The 25,504-nt window shown below is 42.5% G+C and overlaps 3 non-coding genes across 3 annotated transcripts; 2 read left to right on the forward strand and 1 right to left on the reverse strand.

Moving 5' to 3' along the window:
• Window positions 1–1,162: 1,162 nt before the first annotated feature.
• On the reverse strand, window positions 1,163–1,276 carry LOC140280642 (U5 spliceosomal RNA). The gene has a single exon (XR_011909580.1). It is a non-coding gene; the product is annotated as a U5 spliceosomal RNA (small nuclear RNA).
• Window positions 1,277–24,721: 23,445 nt separating this feature from the next.
• LOC140280615 (U5 spliceosomal RNA) lies at window positions 24,722–24,835 on the forward strand. The gene has a single exon (XR_011909555.1). It is a non-coding gene; the product is annotated as a U5 spliceosomal RNA (small nuclear RNA).
• Window positions 24,836–25,143: 308 nt separating this feature from the next.
• On the forward strand, window positions 25,144–25,327 carry LOC140280526 (U2 spliceosomal RNA). The gene has a single exon (XR_011909485.1). It is a non-coding gene; the product is annotated as a U2 spliceosomal RNA (small nuclear RNA).
• Window positions 25,328–25,504: the final 177 nt, after the last annotated feature.

Below are 25,504 nucleotides of genomic sequence, written 5' to 3' on the forward strand. Positions count from 1 at the left end.
TTTTATGGAGTCTAAGAAGGATAAAATACTCTGGGCTCTTGTCTTTGATTTCACACTTCTCACATTTAGTGTTGAGAAGGTGAGAACCATTAAAAGCATAAAGGAAAGTAGGTATGTCATTTTCGTTTTTCTAAGTTATCAAAACAAATTACACACAGGTTATTTCTTGGGAAACTAGCTCTTCCTTCATTTCTTTAGGTGAAAAGTGAGTAGGGTGATCTATATTTCCTTTTCGGACTCTCGGTGTTGGCCTCTGACGCAATGTTGCATTTAACTTTGAGTCCCTGAGGGTTGATTGCAGAGCTGAAGTTAAAAAGGAGACCTCATTTGGTGAGTCGGAGGGGAAGACTCTAGGTTCTTCCACTGAAGAACTGTCTGAAAGGGACCTAACCCTTCCCCTCTTCTCTGATACCACTGGGGAATCAGAGGCTCAGATGCCGTCCTCTTCGGCTGTTGACCTTCGGGGAGGTGAGTATCTTCACTAGACTCACCTGTCTGCTCTTCCTCCTCATTTAGCGTAGCTCCACCCTCTGCCTGTGAATTCTCACAGACTTCAACACTGAGTGGTGAGGCCTCTACAGGCCCCTCCCCTTTTTGCTCCTCACTTCCAATCCAAGCTTTTGGCGGGAAGTTTGAATTTATTGGGTCAACCTCTTCACTTTGTTCACCAACTGCCACCTTTGGTCCTTCTCTTTGTTGGCTTGACTGTGGCTTTACCATCTTTAATTTGTTGGCAAAAGATTTAGTGCAATCTCTGAAGAGGTGATTTAATTCTCCACAGAGATTACATTTCCTGCCATTTGGACACTCTCCAAAAGTTTGCCCAATTTCTCTGCTCTTCCCACATAACACCTTGGTACAAGCCTCAACCAGGTGCCCATGCTCACCACACTTGCGGCAGAACTTGGGCTGCCCCTAGTAGTGGATGTAACCTCGGTTTTCAAGGTGGCCAGAGTGTCGCCCACCCGCTGCACTGAGCACTCTTCAGCCCTTTTAAATGGTATAACTTTGCACTCCCGCACGCTCCAGCAAGCACCATTCAAGCAACAACTTTGCACTCCAGCTTCGAACATCGGCACAGTCGCAACAAGTAAGGCGACTCTACTCAGAGAAGTCACTCTGCACAGTAACAAGATTTCTTTTGCACAGACAGAAAGGGCTTCACCCGCAAAGGTAAAGCCTGCCAAAAATAGAAACAACTCATTAGTGCTGCTCTCCACAGAAATCTTTAGTAAAAGGCGAAAGACTTGTACGTTATGAAGAGAAACCAGAGTACGATTATCCGTCACTGCGGGAGCAGGGCATCAGGCTAGTTGGCATAGCCACCTTCCCCATGGTGAGCTTTGCTTGGTGGAGACGCTTGCTCCCCCCCCCTTGCTCCTCGGCTGACCAACTAGGAACAATCGGGCCCTATTCGATGACTGCCTTGTCCTTTACTCTGTGCAAAAGACAAGGCAGCAACAAAAACACCACGAGAATCCCGTATTGAGGCTTTGTTCTGATCGCTCATTCGGTGTCGCGTTTCTTTCAAGCAATTCTCCCGGTTAGCCCACACTCGGCTCGCTCCCATAGCCGTGTTAAAGTCTACTTCGCATTCACTCTCTTTTCTCAGCAGACTCTTGGGATTTTATCTATAAAATGAATTCCTTCACTCAAACTATGTGAAAACTGCTTTGTCCTTAATATTTACCATGTCTAGAAAGATTTAAACAAAAAAAACAACGTTGTACTTTGCAGTAAAAGAAAGAGCAAATCTAAAGTTTCAGGAATCCGAGAATAAGCTTACTTTCATGAGTTCTTCACGATTTCGGATTTTGCTATAAAATGAATTCCTTCACTCAAACTAAATTAAAACTGCTAAACCGCTAATCTGTTATATGTAAGGCAGATGTCAAATTCACCGAAATAGGATCAAAGGGTATTCGGCCAATCGAGCTGTAGCAGCTTCGGTAAAAGAGTATAAGTTGAAGAGTTTGTGAATAAAGGTGTGCGCACACATAGTGTGCTGTACGAAAATAGGCAGGGAGCAATGCCGGCTGGGGTATATGTTCTTGTATGTTGTCTGACTGTTTGATTTGAATGTGTTGTGTAAGTGTCCTGTTGAATGTTACATGTTTGGGCTTTGACACGCTTCACTGTGGTTGTTAACTGTGTGGTGTGTCCTGAAATGTTATATGTTTGGGCTGTGTGACATGCTTAATGCTTGTCAGTAGCTACCCACTTATTCATATATAGCAACTGACAACATAAGAAGTCCGGACATACTTTGATAGTAGTTGTAGAAGTATCCTTATTGATAATAGATCACTAATTCATAGTGATAGAACAGTAGATGAACAGGTGCTTGCACATGTCTCACGAAAATAAAATGGGTGTATGATTGCTGACGGCAGAGCAATACTGCCAAACTTATGAGTTCTTGTGGCAAACTTGATTCAGTGTCTTGACGTGTATACGCTGTTTCGCTGACTTGATTGTCACAAGAAACAAAGTGTGTTTGATAAGATCCGACCATTTTATTACGGGAGGATCAGTATGTATGGATTCTGATGTGACTGATAAACCCATTCGTATCTTAAGCATAATCTAATACGTGAGACAACGCCCTGGCACACGATAAAAAAAAAAAAAGAGAGAGAGCGGTTTTGTGTCCCCACAGTCCATAATGTAGAAAAGAGAGAAAAAAGCCTTTCTGATTTGGTGTGTGTACTCATAGTGCAGAGTGTAGAGAAAAGAAAGCCGTTTTGGTGTCACGGGTGTTGTGACTTACACACACACATTTCTAAATTGAGAAAGGAAATTATTTTAGAGGAAGCACTAGAGTTTAGATCCCACATTTGTTGATAGGCATTCATTTATTTCTTCACTTCTGATGAAGTTTCAACAATAAACAACAAACTTTGTATTATGAGAAAGAACCAGACTCATTCTTCAGGAATCCGAAAATAAGCTCTATTTTATGAGTTATGCACGAATTCGGATTCTCCTATAAAACGAATTCATTAACTCAAACCAAGTTAAGACTGCTTTGTCCTTCATATTTATTCATGTCTAATCAAGTTTCAACGATAAACAACGTTGTACTTTGTAGAATGAGAAAGAACTTCTTGAGCAATAAGCATCTCTCGACATATGACGAAATACAGATTTTGCTATAAAATTAATTCCTTCTATCAGCCTGACTTAAAACTGTTTGTCCTCCTTATTTATCCACTTCAAATCAAGTTTCAACAATTAAAAAAAATTTGTAGTTTGAGAAAGAACAACTTAATCTTCAGCAATCAGTATAAAAAGAGGTGCAAATGCCAACCATACATACCTAAAAGGTGGAGCGGAAGTATTCAGCTGCAAGTAGGTGTGAATGTTCGACCATAATTTGTAAAAAGCGGGTAAGAAAAGGTTCGAATGCCCGACTATATATTAACAAAATCGGGAGGAGAGGTCTTCGGATGAGAGTGGGTGAGAATTTCCAACCATAATCTATAAAATACGGTGAAAAAAAATATGTGAATGCCTCATAGAACACTAAAAGCGGAAGTGTTCGGCTGCAAGAAGGTGTGAATGTCCGACTATATTTGGTGAAAAGCAGGTGAAGCAATGTCTGAATGCCCAACCTTACATCACCAAAAGCGAGATCAGAGGTGTTTGGCTGCAAGAAGGCCATAGTTTGCCAAAAGCGGGTAAGGTGCGAATGACCGACTAAATATCAACAAAATTGGGGGCGGAGGTCTTCGGATGCAAGTGGGTGTGAATATCCCACCATACAAGTATGGTGGAGAGGAAGCTGTGAATGGCCGACCATAGTAAAAGGCGGGTGAGAGAAGGTGCGAATGTCAAACCATACATAATCAAAACAGGGAGCGGAGGTGTTCTGCTGTAAGAAGGTGTGAATGTCCAACCATAGTTGGTAAAAAGCGGGTAAGAAAAGGTTAAAATACCTGACTGTACACAATCAATAGCGGGAGCGGAGTTGTTCGGCTACTAAAAGGTGTGAAAGTCCGACCATGGTTTGTAAAAAGCGGGTAAGAAAAGGTGCGAATGCCCGACAATGTATGATCAAAAGAGGGAGTGGAGGTTTTCGGCTACAAGAAGGTCTGAATGTCCAACCATAATTTGTAAAAACCGGGGAAGAAAAGGCTCGAAAGCCCGACTATACACCATCAAAAGTGGGAGCGGAGGTGTTCAGCTGCAAGACGGTCTGAATGTCCATCAATAATTGCTAGAAAACATGAAAGAAAATTTTCGAATATCAAACTGCACATGATCATAAGCGGGAGAGGAGGTGTTCAGCTGCAAGAAGGTGTGAATGTCTACCCATAATTACTGAAAAATGGGTAAGAAAAGGTGCGAATGCCTAAACATACATCATCAAAAGAGGGAGCGGAGGTGTTCCGCTGTAAGACGGTGTGAATGTCCGACCATAGATGGTAAAAAGCGGGTAAGAAAAGGTTAAATTACCCGACTGTACACAATCAAAAGAGGGAGCGGAGTTGTTCAGCTAAGAGAAGGTGTGAAAGTCCGACCTTGGTTTGTAAAAAGCGGGTAAGAAAAGGTTCGTATGCCCGAATATACACCATCAAAAGCGGAAGCGGAGGTGTTTGGCTGCAAGATATTGTGAACGTCCGACCAAAGTTTGTAAAAAGCAGTTAAGAAAAGGTTCGAATATCTAACCAAACATAATCAAAAGCGGGAGCAGAGCTGTTCGACTGGAAGTAGGTATGAATGTCAGATCATAATTTGCAAAAAGCTGATGAGAAAGGGTGAGAATGCCCGACTATACACCATCAAATGCGGTAGCGGAGTTGTTCGGCTGTGAGTAGGTGTGAATCTCCAACCATAATTGCTGAAAAATGTGTTAGAAAAGGTAAAAATGCCGGTCCATACATAATCAAAATCGGGAGAGGTGGTGTTCAGCTGCAAGAAGGTCTAAATGTCCATCAATAATTGCTAGAAAACATGAAAGAAAATTTTCGAAAATCAAACCACACATGATCATAAGTGGGAGAGGAGGTGTTCAGCTGCAAGAAGATGTGAATGTCCACCCATAATACCTGAAAAATGGGTAAAAAAAAGGTGCGAATGCCCAACCATACATCATCAAAAGCAGGAGTGCATGTGTTCGGCTACAAGACGGTGTGAACGTCCAACCAAAGTTTGTAAAAAGCAGTTAAGAAAAGGTTCGAATATCCAACCATACATAATCAAAAGCGGGAGCAGAGCTGTTCGACTGCAAGTAGGTGTGAATGTCAGATCATAATTTGCAAAAAGCTGATGAGAAAGGGTGAGAATGCCCGACTATACACCATCAAATGCGGGAGCGGAGTTGTTCGGCTGTAAGTAGGTGTGAATCTCCGACCATAATTGCTGAAAAATGTGTTAGAAAAGGTAAAAATGCCGGTCCATACATCATCAAAAGCGAGAGAGGTTGTGTTCGGCTGCAAGTAGGTGTGAATGTCCAGCCATAATTACTCACAAATGGGTAAGAAAAGGTAGTATTGCCAGACCATATATGATCAAAACAGGGAGCGGAGGTGGTTCAGCTGCAAGAAGGTTTGAATGTCCGACTAAAGTTCAAATATATTAACAAAAGCGGGAGGAGAGGTCTTCGGATGAGAGTGGTTGAAAATTTCCAACCATAATGTATAAAATGCGGTGAAAAAAAGGTGTGATAGAACACTAAAAGGTGGAGCGGAAGTGTTCGGCTGCAAGAAGGTGTGAATGTCCGACTATATTTGGTGAAAAGCAGGTGAAGCAAGGTCTGAATGCCCAACCTTACATCATCAAAAGCGAGATCAGAGGTGTTTGGCTGCAAGAAGGCCATAGTTTGCCAAAAGCGGGTAAGGTGCGAATGTCCGACTAAATATCAACAAAATTTGGGGCGGAGGTCTTCGGATGCAAGAAGGTGTGAATGTCCGACTATATTTGGTGAAAAGCAGGTGAAGCAAGGTCTGAATGCCCAACCTTACATCATCAAAAGCGAGATCAGAGGTGTTTGGCTGCAAGAAGGCCATAGTTTGCCAAAAGCGGGTAAGGTGCGAATGACCGACTAAATATCAACAAAATTGGGGGCGGAGGTCTTCGGATGCAAGTGGGTGTGAATATCCCACCATACAAGTATGGTGGAGAGGAAGCTGTGAATGGCCGACCATAGTAAAAGGCGGGTGAGAGAAGGTGCGAATGTCAAACCATACATAATCAAAACAGGGAGCGGAGGTGTTCTGCTGTAAGAAGGTGTGAATGTCCAACCATAGTTGGTAAAAAGCGGGTAAGAAAAGGTTAAAATACCCGACTGTACACAATCAATAGCGGGAGCGGAGTTGTTCGGCTACTAAAAGGTGTGAAAGTCCGACCATGGTTTGTAAAAAGCGGGTAAGAAAAGGTGCGAATTCCCGACAATGTATGATCAAAAGAGGGAGTGGAGGTTTTCGGCTACAAGAAGGTCTGAATGTCCAACCATAATTTGTAAAAACCGGGGAAGAAAAGGCTCGAAAGCCCGACTATACACCATCAAAAGTGGGAGCGGAGGTGTTCAGCTGCAAGACGGTCTGAATGTCCATCAATAATTGCTAGAAAACATGAAAGAAAATTTTCGAATATCAAACTGCACATGATCATAAGCGGGAGAGGAGGTGTTCAGCTGAAAGAAGGTGTGAATGTCTACCCATAATTACTGAAAAATGGGTAAGAAAAGGTGCGAATGCCTAAACATACATCATCAAAAGAGGGAGCGGAGGTGTTCCGCTGTAAGACGGTGTGAATGTCCGACCATAGATGGTAAAAAGCGGGTAAGAAAAGGTTAAATTACCCGACTGTAAACAATCAAAGGAGGGAGCGGAGTTGTTCAGCTAAGAGAAGGTGTGAAAGTCCGACCTTGGTTTGTAAAAAGCGGGTAAGAAAAGGTTCGTATGCCCGAATATACACCATCAAAAGCGGAAGCGGAGGTGTTCGGCTGCAAGATATTGTGAACGTCCGACCAAAGTTTGTAAAAAGCAGTTAAGAAAAGGTTCGAATATCTAACCAAACATAATCAAAAGCGGGAGCAGAGCTGTTCGACTGGAAGTAGGTGTGAATGTCAGATCATAATTTGCAAAAAGCTGATGAGAAAGGGTGAGAATGCCCGACTATACACCATCAAATGCGGTAGCGGAGTTGTTCGGCTGTGAGTAGGTGTGAATCTCCAACCATAATTGCTGAAAAATGTGTTAGAAAAGGTAAAAATGCCGGTCCATACATAATCAAAATCGGGAGAGGTGGTGTTCAGCTGCAAGAAGGTCTAAATGTCCATCAATAATTGCTAGAAAACATGAAAGAAAATTTTCGAAAATCAAACCACACATGATCATAAGTGGGAGAGGAGGTGTTCAGCTGCAAGAAGGTGTGAATGTCCACCCATAATACCTGAAAAATGGGTAAAAAAAGGTGCGAATGCCCAACCATACATCATCAAAAGCAGGAGTGCATGTGTTCGGCTACAAGAAGGTGTGAACGTCCAACCAAAGTTTGTAAAAAGCAGTTAAGAAAAGGTTCGAATATCCAACCATACATAATCAAAAGCGGGAGCAGAGCTGTTCGACTGCAAGTAGGTGTGAATGTCTGATCATAATTTGCAAAAAGCTGATGAGAAAGGGTGAGAATGCCCGACTATACACCATCAAATGCGGTAGCGGAGTTTTTCGGCTGTGAGTAGGTGTGAATCTCCAACCATAATTGCTGAAAAATGTGTTAGAAAAGGTAAAAATGCCGGTCCATACATCATCAAAAGCGGGAGAGGTGGTGTTCGGCTGCAAGTAGGTGTGAATGTCCATTAATAATTGCTTTAAAACATGAAAGAAAATTTTCGAATATCAAACCTTACATGATCATTAGCGGGAGAGGAGGTGTTCAGCTGCAAGAAAATGTGAATATCCACCCATAATTACTGAAAAATGGGTAGGAAAAGATGCGAATGTCCAACCATAAATCATCAAAAGCAGGAGTGGAGTTGTTCAGCTACAAGAAGGTATGAAAGTCCAACCATGGTTTGTAAAAAGTGGGTAAGAGAAGGTTCGAATACCCGAATATATACCATCAAAAGCGGAAGCGGAGGTGTTCGGCTGCAAGAAGGTGTGAACGTCCGACCAAAGTTTGTAAAAAGCAGTTAAGAAAAGGTTTGAATATCCAACCGAACATAATCAAAAGCGGGAGCAGAGCTGTTCGACTGCAAGTAGGTGTGAATGTCAGATCATAATTGCTGAAAAATGTGATAGAAAAGACTAGAATGCCGGACAATACATCATCAAAAGCGGGAGAGGTGGTTTTTCGGCTGCAAGTAGGTGTGAATGTCCGACCATAATTACTCACAAACGGGGGAAGAAAAGGTAGTATTTCCAGACCACACATGATCAAAACAGGGAATGGAGGTGGTTCAGCTGCAAGGTGTGAATGTCTGACTAAAGTTTGTAAAAACCGTGTAACACAAGGGGCGAATGCCCGACAATGTATGATCAAAAGAGGCTCTCGGAGGTTTTTTCGGCTGCAAGGTCTGAATGTCCAACCACAATTTGTAAAAATCGGGGAAGAAAAGGCTCGAAAGTCCGACTATACACCATCAAAAGCGGGAGCAGAGGTGTTCAGGTGCAAGAAGGTCTGAATGTCAAACCAAAAATTACTGAAAAATGGGTAAGAAAAGGTGCGAATGCCAAATCATACATCATCAAAAGCAGGAGCGGATGTGTTCAGCTACAAGAAGGTTTGAATGTCCAACCATATTAAGTAATAGGCGGGTAAGAAAAGGCTCGAATGCCCGACTATATACCATCAAAAGCGGAAGCGGAGGTGTTCGGCTGCAAGACGGTGTGAACGTCCGACCAAAGTTTGTAAAAAGCAGTTAAGAAAATGTTCGAATATCCAACCAAACATAATCAAAAGCGGGAGCAGAGCTGTTCGACTGCAAGTAGGTGTGAATATCAGATCATAATTTGCAAAAAGCTGATGAGAAAGGGTGAGAATGCCCGACTATACACTATCAAATGTGGGAGCGGAGGTGTTCGTCTGTGAGTAGGTGTGAATGTCCGACCATAATTGCTGAAAAATGTGTTAGAAAAGGTAAGAATGCCGGATCATATATCATCAAAAGCGGGAGAGGTTGTGTTCGGCTGCAAGTAGGTGTGAATGTCCAGCCATAATTACTCACAAACGGGTAAGAAAAGGTACTATTGCCAGACCATATATGATCAAAACAGGGAGCGGAGGTGGTTCAGCTGCAAGAAGGTTTGAATGTCCGACTAAAGTTTGTAAAATGCGGGTATGACAAGGTGTGAATGCCCGACAATGTATGATCAAAAGAGGAGCGGAGGTTTTCGGCTGCAAGAAGGTGTGAATGTCCACCCATAATTACTGAAAAATGGGTAAGAAAAGGTGCGAAAGCCCAACCGCACATGATCATAAGTGGATGAGAAGGTGTTCGACTGCAAGTAGGTGTGAATGTAAGATCATAATTTGTTAAAAAGCGGGTAAGAAAAGGTAAGAATGCCCAACCATAAATTATCAAAAGCGGCAGTAGAGTTTCGGCTGGTATTTATCAATGTCTAGATAGATTTCAACAAAAAACAACGTTGTACTTTGCAGTAAAAGAAAGTGCAAATCAAAAGTTTTAGGAATCCGAGAATAAGCTTATTTTCATGAGTTCTGCACGATTTCGGATTTTATGTATAAAATGAATTCCTTCACGCAAACTAAGTTAACACTGCTTTGTCCTTCATATGTACCCATTTCTACATATATTTCAAGCATAAACTTCCTCATACTACCCTGAATGAGAAAGAGCCACACTTGTGATTAAGCCATACGCCCCTTTTGAGGAGCTCTGCATGGTTTGGGATTTTATCTATAAAATTAATTCCTTCACTCAAACTATGTTAAAACGGCTTTTACCTTCATATTTATCAATGTCTAGATCGACTTCAACAAAGAACAACATTGTATTTTGCAGTAGAAGAAAGAGCAAAACTGAAGGATCAGGAATCCGAGAATAAGCTTCTTTTCATACGTTCTGCACGATTTCGGATTTTATGTATAAAATGAATTCCTTCACTCAAACTAAGTTAACACTGCTTTGTCCTTCATATGTACCCATTTCTACATATATTTCAAGCATAAACTTCCTCATACTACCCTGAATGAGAAAGAGCCACACTTGTGATTAAGCCATACGCCCCTTTTGAGGAGTTCTGCATGATTTGGGATTTTATCTATAAAATCAATTCCTTCACTCAAACTATGTTAAAACGGCTTTTACCTTCATATTTATCAATGTCTCGATAGATTTAAACAAAAAAACAACGTTGTACTTTGCAGTAAAAGAAAGAGCCAATCAAAAGTTTTAGGAATCCGAGAATAAGCTTATTTTCATGAGTTCTGCACGATTTCGGATTTTATGTATAAAATGAATTCATTCACTCAAACCAAGTTAAAACTGCTTTTTCATTCATATTTATCAATGTCTAGATCGACTTCAACAAAGAACAACATTGTATTTTGCAGTAGAAGAAAGAGCAAAACTGAAGGATCAGGAATCCGAGAATAAGCTTATTTTCTTATGGGCAAGTGGGAACTGCTTCATATTTATCAATGTGTAGATGGATTTCAACTTCTTCTACTGCAAAGTCCAATGTTTTTCTTTGTTGAAGTCGATCTAGACATTGATGAATATGGAAGGACAAAGCAGTTTTAACTTGGTTTGAGCAAAGCAATTCATTTTATAGCAAAATCCGAAATCGTGCAGAACTCATGAAAGCAGGCTTATACTCGGATTCCTGAAACTTTAGATTTGCTCTTTCTTTTACTGCAAAGTACAACGTTGTTTTTTTTTGTTTAAATCTTTCTAGACATGGTAAAAATGAAGGACAAATCAGTTTTAACATAGTTTGAGTGAAGTAATGCATTTTATAAGCAAAATCCCAAATCATGCAGAACTCACGAAAAGCTTTTTCTCGCTTTTCACTGCTTTTTACAAACTTTGGTCGGACGTTCACACCTTCTTGCATCCGAACACCTCCGCTTCCGCTTTTGATGATGTATATTCGGGCATTCGAACCTTTTATTACCCGCTTTTTACAAACCATTGTCGGACTTTCACACCTTCTTGCAGCCGAACACCACCTCTCCCGCTTTTGATGATGTATGGTCCAGTATTCTTACCTTTTCTAACACATTTTTCAGCAATTATGGTCGGACATTCACACCTACTCAAAGCTGGACACCTCCGCTACCGCTTTTGACCATACAATGTCGGGACATCGCTCTTTGTCTTACCAGCTTTTTACAAACTTTAGTCGAACATTCACACCTTCTTGAAGCTGAACACCTCCGCTCCCGCTTTTGATGATGTATAGTCGGGCTTTCGAGCCTTTTCTTACCCGGTTTTTACAAATTATGGTTGGACATTCAGACCTTGCAGCCGAACACCTCCGCTCTCTCTTTTGATCATACATTGTCGGGCATTCGCACCTTTTCTTACCCGCTTTTTACAAACTATAGTCAGACATTCACACCTTGCAGCTGAACCTCCGCTCCCTGTTTTGATCATGTATGGTCTGGCAATACTACCTTTTCTTCCCCCGTTTGTGAGTAATTATGGCTGGACATTCACACCTACTTGCAGTCGAACAGCTCTGCTCCCGCTTTTGATTATGTTTGGTTGGATATTCGAAACTTTTCTTAACTGCTTTTTACAAACCATGGTCGGACATTCACACCTTCTTGCAGCCGAACACTTCCGCTCCACCTTTTAGTGTTCTATCACACCTTTTTTTTCACCGCATTTTATACATTATGGTTGGAAATTTTCAACCACTCTCATCCGAAGACCTCTCCTCCCGCTTTTGTTAATATATTTGAACTTTAGTCGGACATTCAAACCTCCTTGCAGCTGAACCACCTCCGCTCCCTGTTTTGATCATATATGGTCTGGCAATACTACCTTTTCTTACCCGTTTGTGAGTAATTATGGCTGGACATTAACACCTACTTGCAGTCGAACACAACCTCTCTCGCTTTTGATGATGTATGGACCGGCATTTTTACCTTTTCTAACATATTTTTCAGAAATTATGGTCGGAGATTCACACCTACTCACAGCCGAACAACTCCGCTCCCGCATTTGATGATGTATAGTCGGGCATTCTCACCCTTTCTCATCAGCTTTTTGCAAATTATGATCTGACATTCACACCTACTTGCAGTCGAACAGCTCTGCTCCCGCTTTTGATTATGTTTGGTTGGATATTCGAACCTTTTCTTAACTTCTTTTTACATATTTTGGTTGGACGTTCACACCTTCTTGTAGCCGAACACTTCCACTCCTGCTTTTGATGATGTATGGTTGGGCATTCACACCTTTTTTTTGCCCATTTTTCAGGAATTATGGGTGGACATTCACACCTTGCAGCTGAACACCTCCTATCCCACTTATGATCATGTGCGGTTTGATTTTCGAAAAGTTTCTTTCATGTTTTCTAGCAATTATTGATGGACATGTAGACCTTCTTGCAGCTGAACACCTCCGCTCCCGCTTTTGATCATACATTGTCAGGCATTCGCACCTTGTCTTACCCACTTTTTACAAACTTTAGTCGAACAGTCACACCTTTTTGCAGCCGAACACCACCTCTCCCGCTTTTGATGATGTATGGTCCAGCATTCTTACCTTTTCTAACACATTCTTCAGCAATTATGGTCGGACATTCACACCTACTCAGAGCCGAACACCTCCGCTCCCGCATTTGATGGTGTATAGTCGGGCATTCTCACCCTTTCTCATCAGCTTTTTACAAATTATGATCTGACATTCACACCTGCTTTTGATAATGTATTGTTAGGCATTCGCACCTTTTTTTTACCCATTTTTCATTAATTATGGGTGGACATTCACACCTTCTTGCAGCCGAACACCTCCTCTCCCGCTTATGATCATGTGCGGTTTGATATTCGAAAATTTACTTTCTTGTTTTAAAGCAATTATTGATGGACATTCAGACCGTCTTGCAGCTGAACACCTCCGCTCCCACTTTTGATGGTGTATACTCGGGCTTTCGAGCCTTTTCTTCCCGGTTTTTACAAACCATGGTCGGACTTTCACACCTTCTTGTAGCCGAACAACTCCGCTCCCGCTATTGATTGTGTACAGTCGGGTATTTTAACCTTTTCTTACCCGCTTTTTACCAACTATGGTCGGACATTCACACCGTCTTACAGCGGAACACCTCTGCTCCCGCTTTTGATGGTGTATAGTCGGGCATTCGAACCTTTTCTTACCCGCTTTTTACAAACTATGGTGGGACATTCAAACATTCTTGTATCCGAAAACCTCCGCTCTCTCTTTTGATCATACTTTGTCGGACATTCGCACCTTTTCTTACCCGCTTTTTACAAACCATGGTCGGACTTTCACATCTTCTTGTAGCCGAACACATCCGCTCCCGCTATTGATTGTGTACAGTCGGGTATTTTAACCTTTTCTTACCCGCTTTTTACCAAGTATGGTCGGACATTCACACCTTCGTACAGCAGAACACCTCCGCTCCCTCTTTTGATGGTGTTTGTTCGGGCATTCAAACCTTTTCTTACCCGCTTTTTCCAAACTATGGTCGGCTATTCACAGCTTCCTCTCCACCATACTTGTATGGTGGGATATTCACACCCACTTGCATCCGAAGACCTCCGCCCCAAATTTTGTTGATATTTAGTCGGACATTCGCACCTTACCCGCTTTTGGCAAACTATGGCCTTCTTGCAGCCAAACACCTCTGATCTCGCTTTTGATGATGTAAGGTTGGGCATTCAGACCTTGCTTCACCTGCTTTTCACCAAATATAGTCGGACATTCACACCTTCTTGCAGCCGAACACTTCCGCTCCACCTTTTAGTGTTCTATCACACCTTTTTTTCACCGCATTTTATACATTATGGTCGGAAATTTTCAACCACTCTCATCCGAAGACCTCTCCTCCCGCTTTCTTTAATATATTTGAACTTTAGTCGGACATTCAAACCTCCTTGCAGCTGAACCACCTCCGCTCCCTGTTTTGATCATATATGGTCTGGCAATACTACCTTTTCTTACCCGTTTGTGAGTAATTATGGCTGGACATCACAACACAACCTCTCTCGCTTTTGATGATGTATGGACCGGCATTCTTACCTTTTCTAACACATTTTTCAGCAATTATAGTTGGAGAATCACACCTACTCACAGCAGAACAACTCCGCTACCGCATTTGATGGTGTATAGTCGGGATTTCTCACCCTTTCTCATCAGCTTTTTGCAAATTATTCTCTGACATTCACACCTACTTGCAGTCGAACAGCTCTGCTCCCGCTTTTGATTATGTTTGGTTAGATATTCGAACCTTTTCTTAACTGCTTTTTCACAAACTTTGGTCGGACGTTCACACCTTCTTGCAGCTGAACACCTACGCTTCCGGTTTTGATAGTGTATATTCGGGCATACGAACCTTTTCTTACCCGCTTTTTACAAACCATGGTCGGACTTTCACACCTTCTCTTAGCTGAACAACTCCGCTCCCTCTTTTGATTGTGTACAGTCGGGTATTTTAACCTTTTCTTACCCGCTTTTTACCAAGTATGGTCGGACATTCACACCTTCGTACAGCAGAACACCTCCGCTCCCTCTTTTGATGATGTATGTTCGGGCATTCAAACCTTTTCTTACCCGCTTTTTCCAAACTATGGTCGGCTATTCACAGCTTCCTCTCCACCATACTTGTATGGTGGGATATTCACACCCACTTGCATCCGAAGACCTCCGCCCCAAATTTTGTTGATATTTAGTCGGACATTCGCACCTTACCCGCTTTTGGCAAACTATGGCCTTCTTGCAGCCAAACACCTCTGATCTCGCTTTTGATGATGTAAGGTTGGGCATTCAGACCTTGCTTCACCTGCTTTTCACCAAATATAGTCGGACATTCACACCTTCTTGCAGCCGAACACTTCCGCTCCACCTTTTAGTGTTCTATCACACCTTTTTTTCACCGCATTTTATACATTATGGTCGGAAATTTTCAACCACTCTCATCCGAAGACCTCTCCTCCCGCTTTTGTTAATATATTTGAACTTTAGTCGGACATTCAAACCTCCTTGCAGCTGAACCACCTCCGCTCCCTGTTTTGATCATATATGGTCTGGCAATACTACCTTTTCTTACCTGTTTGTGAGTAATTATGGCTGGACATCACAACACAACCTCTCTCGCTTTTGATGATGTATGGACCGGCATTCTTACCTTTTCTAACACATTTTTCAGCAATTATAGTTGGAGAATCACACCTACTCACAGCAGAACAACTCCGCTACCGCATTTGATGGTGTATAGTCGGGATTTCTCACCCTTTCTCATCAGCTTTTTGCAAATTATTCTCTGACATTCACACCTACTTGCAGTCGAACAGCTCTGCTCCCGCTTTTGATTATGTTTGGTTAGATATTCAAACCTTTTCTTAACTGCTTTTTCACAAACTTTGGTCGGACGTTCACACCTTCTTGCAGCTGAACACCTACGCTTCCGGTTTTGATAGTGTATATTCGGGCATACGAACCTTTTCTTACCCGCTTTTTACAAACCATGGTCGGACTTTCACACCTTCTCTTAGCTGAACAACTCCGCTCCCTCTTTTGATTGTGTACAGTCGGGTATTTTAACCTTTTCTTACCCGCTTTTTACCAACTATGATCGGACATTCACACCGTCTTACAGCGGAACACCTCCGCTACCTCTTTTGATGGTGTATGTTCGGGCATTCGAACCTTTTCTTACCCGCTTTTTAAAACCAGGGTCGGACTTTAACACCTTTTAGTAGCCGAACAACTCCGCTCCCGCTATTGATTGTGTACAGTCGGGTATTTTAACCTTATCTTACTCGCTTTTTACCAACTATGGTCGGACATTCACACCGTCTTACAGCGGAACACCTCTGCTCCCGCTTTTGATGGTGTATAGTCGGGCATTCGAACCTTTTCTTACCCGCTTTTTACAAACTATGGTGGGACATTCAAACATTCTTGTATCCGAAAACCTCCGCTCTCTCTTTTGATCATACATTGTCGGACATTCGCACCTTTTCTTACCCGCTTTTTACAAACCATGGTCGGACTTTCACATCTTCTTGTAGCCGAACACATCCGCTCCCGCTATTGATTGTGTACAGTCGGGTATTTTAACCTTTTCTTACCCGCTTTTTACCAAGTATGGTCGGACATTCACACCTTCGTACAGCAGAACACCTCCGCTCCCTCTTTTGATGGTGTATGTTCGGGCATTCAAACCTTTTCTTACCCGCTTTTTCCAAACTATGGTCGGCTATTCACAGCTTCCTCTCCACCATACTTGTATGGTGGGATATTCACACCCACTTGCATCCGAAGACCTCCGCCCCAAATTTTGTTGATATTTAGTCGGACATTCGCACCTTACCCGCTTTTGGCAAACTATGGCCTTCTTGCAGCCAAACACCTCTGATCTCGCTTTTGATGATGTAAGGTTGGGCATTCAGACCTTGCTTCACCTGCTTTTCACCAAATATAGTCGGACATTCACACCTTCTTGCAGCCGAACACTTCCGCTCCACCTTTTAGTGTTCTATCACACCTTTTTTTCACCGCATTTTATACATTATGGTCGGAAATTTTCAACCACTCTCATCCGAAGACCTCTCCTCCCGCTTTCTTTAATATATTTGAACTTTAGTCGGACATTCAAACCTCCTTGCAGCTGAACCACCTCCGCTCCCTGTTTTGATCATATATGGTCTGGCAATACTACCTTTTCTTACCTGTTTGTGAGTAATTATGGCTGGACATCACAACACAACCTCTCTCGCTTTTGATGATGTATGGACCGGCATTCTTACCTTTTCTAACACATTTTTCAGCAATTATAGTTGGAGAATCACACCTACTCACAGCAGAACAACTCCGCTACCGCATTTGATGGTGTATAGTCGGGATTTCTCACCCTTTCTCATCAGCTTTTTGCAAATTATGATCTGACATTCACACCTACTTGCAGTCGAACAGCTCTGCTCCCGCTTTTGATTATGTTTGGTTAGATATTCAAACCTTTTCTTAACTGCTTTTTCACAAACTTTGGTCGGACGTTCACACCTTCTTGCAGCTGAACACCTACGCTTCCGGTTTTGATAGTGTATATTCGGGCATACGAACCTTTTCTTACCCGCTTTTTACAAACCATGGTCGGACTTTCACACCTTCTCTTAGCTGAACAACTCCGCTCCCTCTTTTGATTGTGTACAGTCGGGTATTTTAACCTTTTCTTACCCGCTTTTTACCAACTATGATCGGACATTCACACCGTCTTACAGCGGAACACCTCCGCTACCTCTTTTGATGGTGTATGTTCGGGCATTCGAACCTTTTCTTACCCGCTTTTTAAAACCAGGGTCGGACTTTAACACCTTTTAGTAGCCGAACAACTCCGCTCCCGCTATTGATTGTGTACAGTCGGGTATTTTAACCTTATCTTACTCGCTTTTTACCAACTATGGTCGGACATTCACACCGTCTTACAGCGGAACACCTCTGCTCCCGCTTTTGATGGTGTATAGTCGGGCATTCGAACCTTTTCTTACCCGCTTTTTACAAACTATGGTGGGACATTCAAACATTCTTGTATCCGAAAACCTCCGCTCTCTCTTTTGATCATACATTGTCGGACATTCGCACCTTTTCTTACCCGCTTTTTACAAACCATGGTCGGACTTTCACATCTTCTTGTAGCCGAACACATCCGCTCCCGCTATTGATTGTGTACAGTCGGGTATTTTAACCTTTTCTTACCCGCTTTTTACCAAGTATGGTCGGACATTCACGCCTTCGTACAGCAGAACACCTCCGCTCCCTCTTTTGATGGTGTATGTTCGGGCATTCAAACCTTTTCTTACCCGCTTTTTCCAAACTATGGTCGGCTATTCACAGCTTCCTCTCCACCATACTTGTATGGTGGGATATTCACACCCACTTGCATCCGAAGACCTCCGCCCCAAATTTTGTTGATATTTAGTCGGACATTCGCACCTTACCCGCTTTTGGCAAACTATGGCCTTCTTGCAGCCAAACACCTCTGATCTCGCTTTTGATGATGTAAGGTTGGGCATTCAGACCTTGCTTCACCTGCTTTTCACCAAATATAGTCGGACATTCACACCTTCTTGCAGCCGAACACTTCCGCTCCACCTTTTAGTGTTCTATCACACCTTTTTTTCACCGCATTTTATACATTATGGTCGGAAATTTTCAACCACTCTCATCCGAAGACCTCTCCTCCCGCTTTCTTTAATATATTTGAACTTTAGTCGGACATTCAAACCTCCTTGCAGCTGAACCACCTCCGCTCCCTGTTTTGATCATATATGGACTGGCAATACTATCTTTTCTTACCCGTTTGTGAGTAATTATGGCTGGACATCACAACACAACCTCTCTCGCTTTTGATGATGTATGGACCGGCATTCTTACCTTTTCTAACACATTTTTCAGCAATTATAGTTGGAGAATCACACCTACTCACAGCAGAACAACTCCGCTACCGCATTTGATGGTGTATAGTCGGGATTTCTCACCCTTTCTCATCAGCTTTTTGCAAATTATTCTCTGACATTCACACCTACTTGCAGTCGAACAGCTCTGCTCCCGCTTTTGATTATGTTTGGTTAGATATTCAAACCTTTTCTTAACTGCTTTTTCACAAACTTTGGTCGGACGTTCACACCTTCTTGCAGCTGAACACCTACGCTTCCGGTTTTGATAGTGTATATTCGGGCATACGAACCTTTTCTTACCCGCTTTTTACAAACCATGGTCGGACTTTCACACCTTCTCTTAGCTGAACAACTCCGCTCCCTCTTTTGATTGTGTACAGTCGGGTATTTTAACCTTTTCTTACCCGCTTTTTACCAAGTATGGTCGGACATTCACACCTTCGTACAGCAGAACACCTCCGCTCCCTCTTTTGATGGTGTATGTTCGGGCATTCAAACCTTTTCTTACCCGCTTTTTCCAAACTATGGTCGGCTATTCACAGCTTCCTCTCCACCATACTTGTATGGTGGGATATTCACACCCACTTGCATCCAAAGACCTCCGCCCCAAATTTTGTTGATATTTAGTCGGACATTCGCACCTTACCCGCTTTTGGCAAACTATGGCCTTCTTGCAGCCAAACACCTCTGATCTCGCTTTTGATGATGTAAGGTTGGGCATTCAGACCTTGCTTCACCTGCTTTTCACCAAATATAGTCGGACATTCACACCTTCTTGCAGCCGAACACCTCCGCTACCTCTTTTGATGGTGTATGTTCGGGCATTCGAACCTTTTCTTACCCGCTTTTTAAAACCAGGGTCGGACTTTAACACCTTTTAGTAGCCGAACAACTCCGCTCCCGCTATTGATTGTGTACAGTCGGGTATTTTAACCTTATCTTACTCGCTTTTTACCAACTATGGTCGGACATTCACACCGTCTTACAGCGGAACACCTCTGCTCCCGCTTTTGATGGTGTATAGTCGGGCATTCGAACCTTTTCTTACCCGCTTTTTACAAACTATGGTGGGACATTCAAACATTCTTGTATCCGAAAACCTCCGCTCTCTCTTTTGATCATACATTGTCGGACATTCGCACCTTTTCTTACCCGCTTTTTACAAACCATGGTCGGACTTTCACATCTTCTTGTAGCCGAACACATCCGCTCCCGCTATTGATTGTGTACAGTCGGGTATTTTAACCTTTTCTTACCCGCTTTTTACCAAGTATGGTCGGACATTCACACCTTCGTACAGCAGAACACCTCCGCTCCCTCTTTTGATGGTGTATGTTCGGGCATTCAAACCTTTTCTTACCCGCTTTTTCCAAACTATGGTCGGCTATTCACAGCTTCCTCTCCACCATACTTGTATGGTGGGATATTCACACCCACTTGCATCCGAAGACCTCCGCCCCAAATTTTGTTGATATTTAGTCGGACATTCGCACCTTACCCGCTTTTGGCAAACTATGGCCTTCTTGCAGCCAAACACCTCTGATCTCGCTTTTGATGATGTAAGGTTGGGCATTCAGACCTTGCTTCACCTGCTTTTCACCAAATATAGTCGGACATTCACACCTTCTTGCAGCCGAACACTTCCGCTCCACCTTTTAGTGTTCTATCACACCTTTTTTTCACCGCATTTTATACATTATGGTCGGAAATTTTCAACCACTCTCATCCGAAGACCTCTCCTCCCGCTTTTGTTAATATATTTGAACTTTAGTCGGACATTCAAACCTCCTTGCAGCTGAACCACCTCCGCTCCCTGTTTTGATCATATATGGTCTGGCAATACTACCTTTTCTTACCCGTTTGTGAGTAATTATGGCTGGACATCACAACACAACCTCTCTCGCTTTTGATGATGTATGGACCGGCATTCTTACCTTTTCTAACACATTTTTCAGCAATTATAGTTGGAGAATCACACCTACTCACAGCAGAACAACTCCGCTACCGCATTTGATGGTGTATAGTCGGGATTTCTCACCCTTTCTCATCAGCTTTTTGCAAATTATTCTCTGACATTCACACCTACTTGCAGTCGAACAGCTCTGCTCCCGCTTTTGATTATGTTTGGTTAGATATTCGAACCTTTTCTTAACTGCTTTTTCACAAACTTTGGTCGGACGTTCACACCTTCTTGCAGCTGAACACCTACGCTTCCGGTTTTGATAGTGTATATTCGGGCATACGAACCTTTTCTTACCCGCTTTTTACAAACCATGGTCGGACTTTCACACCTTCTCTTAGCTGAACAACTCCGCTCCCTCTTTTGATTGTGTACAGTCGGGTATTTTAACCTTTTCTTACCCGCTTTTTACCAACTATGATCGGACATTCACACCGTCTTACAGCGGAACACCTCCGCTACCTCTTTTGATGGTGTATGTTCGGGCATTCGAACCTTTTCTTACCCGCTTTTTAAAACCAGGGTCGGACTTTAACACCTTTTAGTAGCCGAACAACTCCGCTCCCGCTATTGATTGTGTACAGTCGGGTATTTTAACCTTATCTTACTCGCTTTTTACCAACTATGGTCGGACATTCACACCTTCTTACAGCGGAACACCTCCGCTCCCTCTTTTGATGGTGTATGTTTGGGCATTCGAACCTTTTCTTACCCGCTTTTTACAAACTATGGTCGGACATTCAAACCTTCTTGTAGCCGAACACATCCACTCGTGCATTTGATGATGTATGTTTGGGAATTCGCACCTTTTCTTACCCATTTTTCAGTAATTATGGGTGGACATTCACACCTTGCAGCTGAACACCTCCTCTCCCGCTTATTATCATGTGCGGTTTGATATTCGAAAATTCTCTTTCATGTTTTCTAGCAATTATTGATGGACATTCAGACCTTCTTGCAGCTGAACACCTCCGCTCCAGCTTTTGATGGTGTATAGTCGGGCTTTCGAGCCTTTTCTTCCCCGGTTTTTACTAATTATGGTTGGACATTCAGACCTTCTTTCAGCCGAAAACCTCCGCTCCCTCTTTTGATCATACATTGTCGGGCATTCGCACCTTTTCTTTCCCGCTTTTTACAAACTTTAGTCGGACATTAACACCTTATTGCAGCTTAACCACCTCCGCTCCCTGTTTTGATCATGTATGGTCTGGCAATACTACCTTTTCTTACCCATTTGTGAGTAATTATGGCTGGACATTCACACCTACTTGCAGCCGAACACCACCTCTCCCGCTTTTGATGATGTATGGACCGGCATTCTTACCTTTTCTAACACATTTTTCAGAAATTATGGTTGGAGATTCACACCTACTCACAGCCGAACACCTCCGCTCCCGCATTTGATGGTGTATATTCGGGCATACGAACCTGTTCTTACCCGCTTTTTACAAACCATGGTCGGACTTTCACACCTTCTTGTAGCTGAACAACTCCGCTCCCTCTTTTGATTGTGTACAGTCGGGCATACAAACCTGTTCTTACCCGCTTTTTACAAACTATGGTCGGACATTCAAACCTTCTTGTAGCCGAACACATCCACTCCTGCTTTTGATGATGTATGGTTGGGCATTCGCACCTTTTCTTACCCATTTTTCAGTAATTATGGGTGGATATTCACACCTTCTTGCAGCGGAACACCTCCTCTCCCGCTTATGATTATGTGCGGTTTGATATTCGAAAATTTTCTTTCATGTTTTATAGCAATTATTGATGGACATTCATACCTTCTTGAAGCCGAACACATCCACTCCTGCTTTTGATGATGTATGGTTGTGCATTCGAACCTACTTGTTGCCCGTTTTTCATTAATTATGGGTGGACATTCACACCTTGTCGCAGCCAAACACCTCCGCTCCCTGTTTTGATCATGTATGTTTTGACATTCGCACCTTTTCTCACCTGCTTTTTACTATTGTCGGCCAATCACAGCTTCCTCTCCACCATACTTGTATGGTAGGAAATTCTCACCCACTCTCATCCGAAGACCTCTCCTCCCGCTTTTGTTAATATTTAGTCTGGCATTTGAACCTTTTCTTACCCACTTTTTACAAATTATGGTCGAACATTCACACCTACTTGCAGCTGAATACTTCCGCTTCACCTTTTAGTGATGTATGGTTGGCATTTGCACCTTTTGTTACCCTCTTTTTATACTGATTGCTGAAGATTAAGTTGTTCTTTCTCAAACTACAATTTTTTTTTAATTGTTGAAACTTGATTTGAAGTGGATAAATAAGGAGGACAAACAGTTTTAAGTCACGCTGATAGAAGAAATTAATTTTATAGCAAAATCTGTATTTCGTCATATGTCGAGAGATGCTTATTGCTGAAGAAGTTCTTTCTCATTCTACAAAGTACAACGTTGTTTATCGTTGAAACTTGATTAGACATGAATAAATATGAAGGACAAAGCAGTCTTAACTTGGTTTGAGTTAATTAATTTGTTTATAGGAGAATCCGAATTCGTGCTTATTTTCAGATTCCTGAAGAATGAGTCTGGTTCTTTCTCATAATACAAAGTTTGTTGTTTATTGTTGAAACTTCATCAGAAGTGAAGAAATAAATGAATGCCTATCAACAAATGTGGGATCTAAACTCTACTGCTTCCTCTAAAATAATTTATTTTCTCAATTCAGAAATGTGTGTGTGTAAGTCACAACACCCGTGACACCAAAACGGCTTTCTTTTCTCTCTTTTCTCTACACTCTGCACTATGAGCACACACACCAAATCAGAAAGGCTTTTTTCTCTCTTTTCTACATTATGGACTGTGGGGACACAAAACCGCTCTCTCTTTTTTTTTTTGATTGTGTGCCAGGGCGTTGTCTCACGTATTAGATTATGCTTAAGATACGAATGGGTTTATCAGTCACATCAGAATCCATACATACTGATCCTCCCGTAATAAAATGGTCGGATCTTATCAAACACACTTTGTTTCTTGTGACAATCAAGTCAGCGAAACAGCGTATACACGTCAAGACACTGAATCAAGTTTGCCACAAGAACTCATAAGTTTGGCAGTATTGCTCTGCCGTCAGCAATCATACACCCATTTTATTTTCGTGAGACGTGCAGGCACCTGTTCATCTACTGTTCTATCACTATGAATTAGTTTATCTATTATCAATAAGGATACTTCTACAACTACTATCAAAGTATGTCCAGACTTCTTATGTTGTCAGTTGCTATATATGAATAAGTGGGTAGCTACTGACAAGCATTAAGCATGTCACACAGCCCAAACATATAACATTTCAGGACACACCACACAGTTAACAACCACAGTGAAGTGTCAAAGCCCAAACATTCAACAGGACACTTACACAACACATTCAAATCAAACAGTCAGACAACATACAAGAACATATACCCCAGCCGGCATTGCTCCCTGCCTATTTTCCTACAGCTCACTATGTGTGCGCACACCTTTATTCACAAACTCTTCAACTTATACTCTTTTACCGAAGCTGCTACAGCTCAATTGGCCGAATACCCTTAGATCCTATTTCGGTGAATTTGACATCTGCCTTACATGTAACAGATTAGCGGTTTAGCAGTTTTAATTTAGTTTGAGTGAAGGAATTCATTTTATAGCAAAATCCGAAATCGTGAAGCACTCATGAAAGTAAGCTTATTCTCGGATTCCTGAAACTTTAGATTTGCTCTTTCTTTTACTGCAAAGTACAACGTTGTTTTTTTTGTTTAAATCTTTCTAGACATGGTAAATATGAACGACAAAGCAGTTTTAACATAGTTTGAGTGAAGGAATTCATTTTATAGATAAAATCCCAAGAGTCTGCAGAGAAAAGAGAGTGAATGCGAAGTAGACTTTAACACGGCTATGGGAGCGAGCCGAGTGTTGGCTAACCGGGAGAATTGCTTGAAAGAAACGCTACACCGAATGAGCGATCAGAACAAAGCCTCAATACGGGATTCTCGTGGTGTTTTTGTTGCTGCCTTGTCTTTTGCATAGAGTAAAAGACAAGGCAGCCATCGAATAGGGCCCGATTGTTCCTACTTGGTCAGCCGAGGAGCAAGGGGGGGGGGGGGGGGGGTCAAGCGTCTCAACCAAGCAAAGCTCACCATGGGGAAGGTGGCTATACCAACTAGCCTGATGCCCTGCTCCCGCAGTGACGGATAATCGTACTCTGGTTTCTCTTCATAACATACAAGTCTTTCGCCTTTTACTAAAGACTTCCGTGGAGAGCAGCACTAATGAGTTGTTTCTATTATTGGCAGGCTTTACCTTTGCGGGTGAAGCCCTTTCTGTCTGTGCAAAAGAAATCTTGCTACTTTGCAGAGTGACTTCTCTGAGTAGAGTCGCCTTACTTGTTGCGACTGTGCCGATGTTCGAAGCTGGAGTGCAAAGTTGTTGCTTGAATGGTGCTTGCTGGAGCATGCGGGAGTGCAAAGTTATACCATTTAAAAGGGCTGAAGAGTGCTCAGTGCAGCGGGTGGGCGGAGGTGCAACGTGACACTCTGGCCACCTATGGCCATAAAAAGAACACTGCTACAAGTGCGCATTGTGCCAGCAAGGGCCCTCGGACCTGAAACAGTGGACAGTTATCGCTTCTCGGCCTTTTGGCTAAGATCAAGTGTAGTATCTGTTCTTATCAGTTTAATATGTCCTCTATACGAGGACAACATATTAAATGGATTTTTAAGAATAGGAGTTGAAAAAGAAGCTTGCTCCGTTCACTCCAAGCCTCGACCCGGGACTGCAGTGCCGCTGGGAACGGTGCGCTCTCCTCTGCTCTTGTGAAAAAGCAAACAGTGGTGCAGGATGGAAGTTTCAGGGAGCCCAAGATGAAACTTTCTTTTAATCTGCTGAGAAAAGAGAGTGAATGCGAAGTGGACTTTAACACGGCTCTGGGAGCGAGCCGAGTGCGGGTTAACCGGGAGAATTGCTTGAAAGAAACGCGACAC

The sequence above is a fragment of the Leuresthes tenuis genome, unplaced genomic scaffold (genome assembly GCF_036924035.1).
Source record: "Leuresthes tenuis unplaced genomic scaffold, fLeuTen1.0.hap1 SCAF_21, whole genome shotgun sequence".
Taxonomy (NCBI): Eukaryota; Metazoa; Chordata; class Actinopteri; order Atheriniformes; family Atherinopsidae; genus Leuresthes; species Leuresthes tenuis.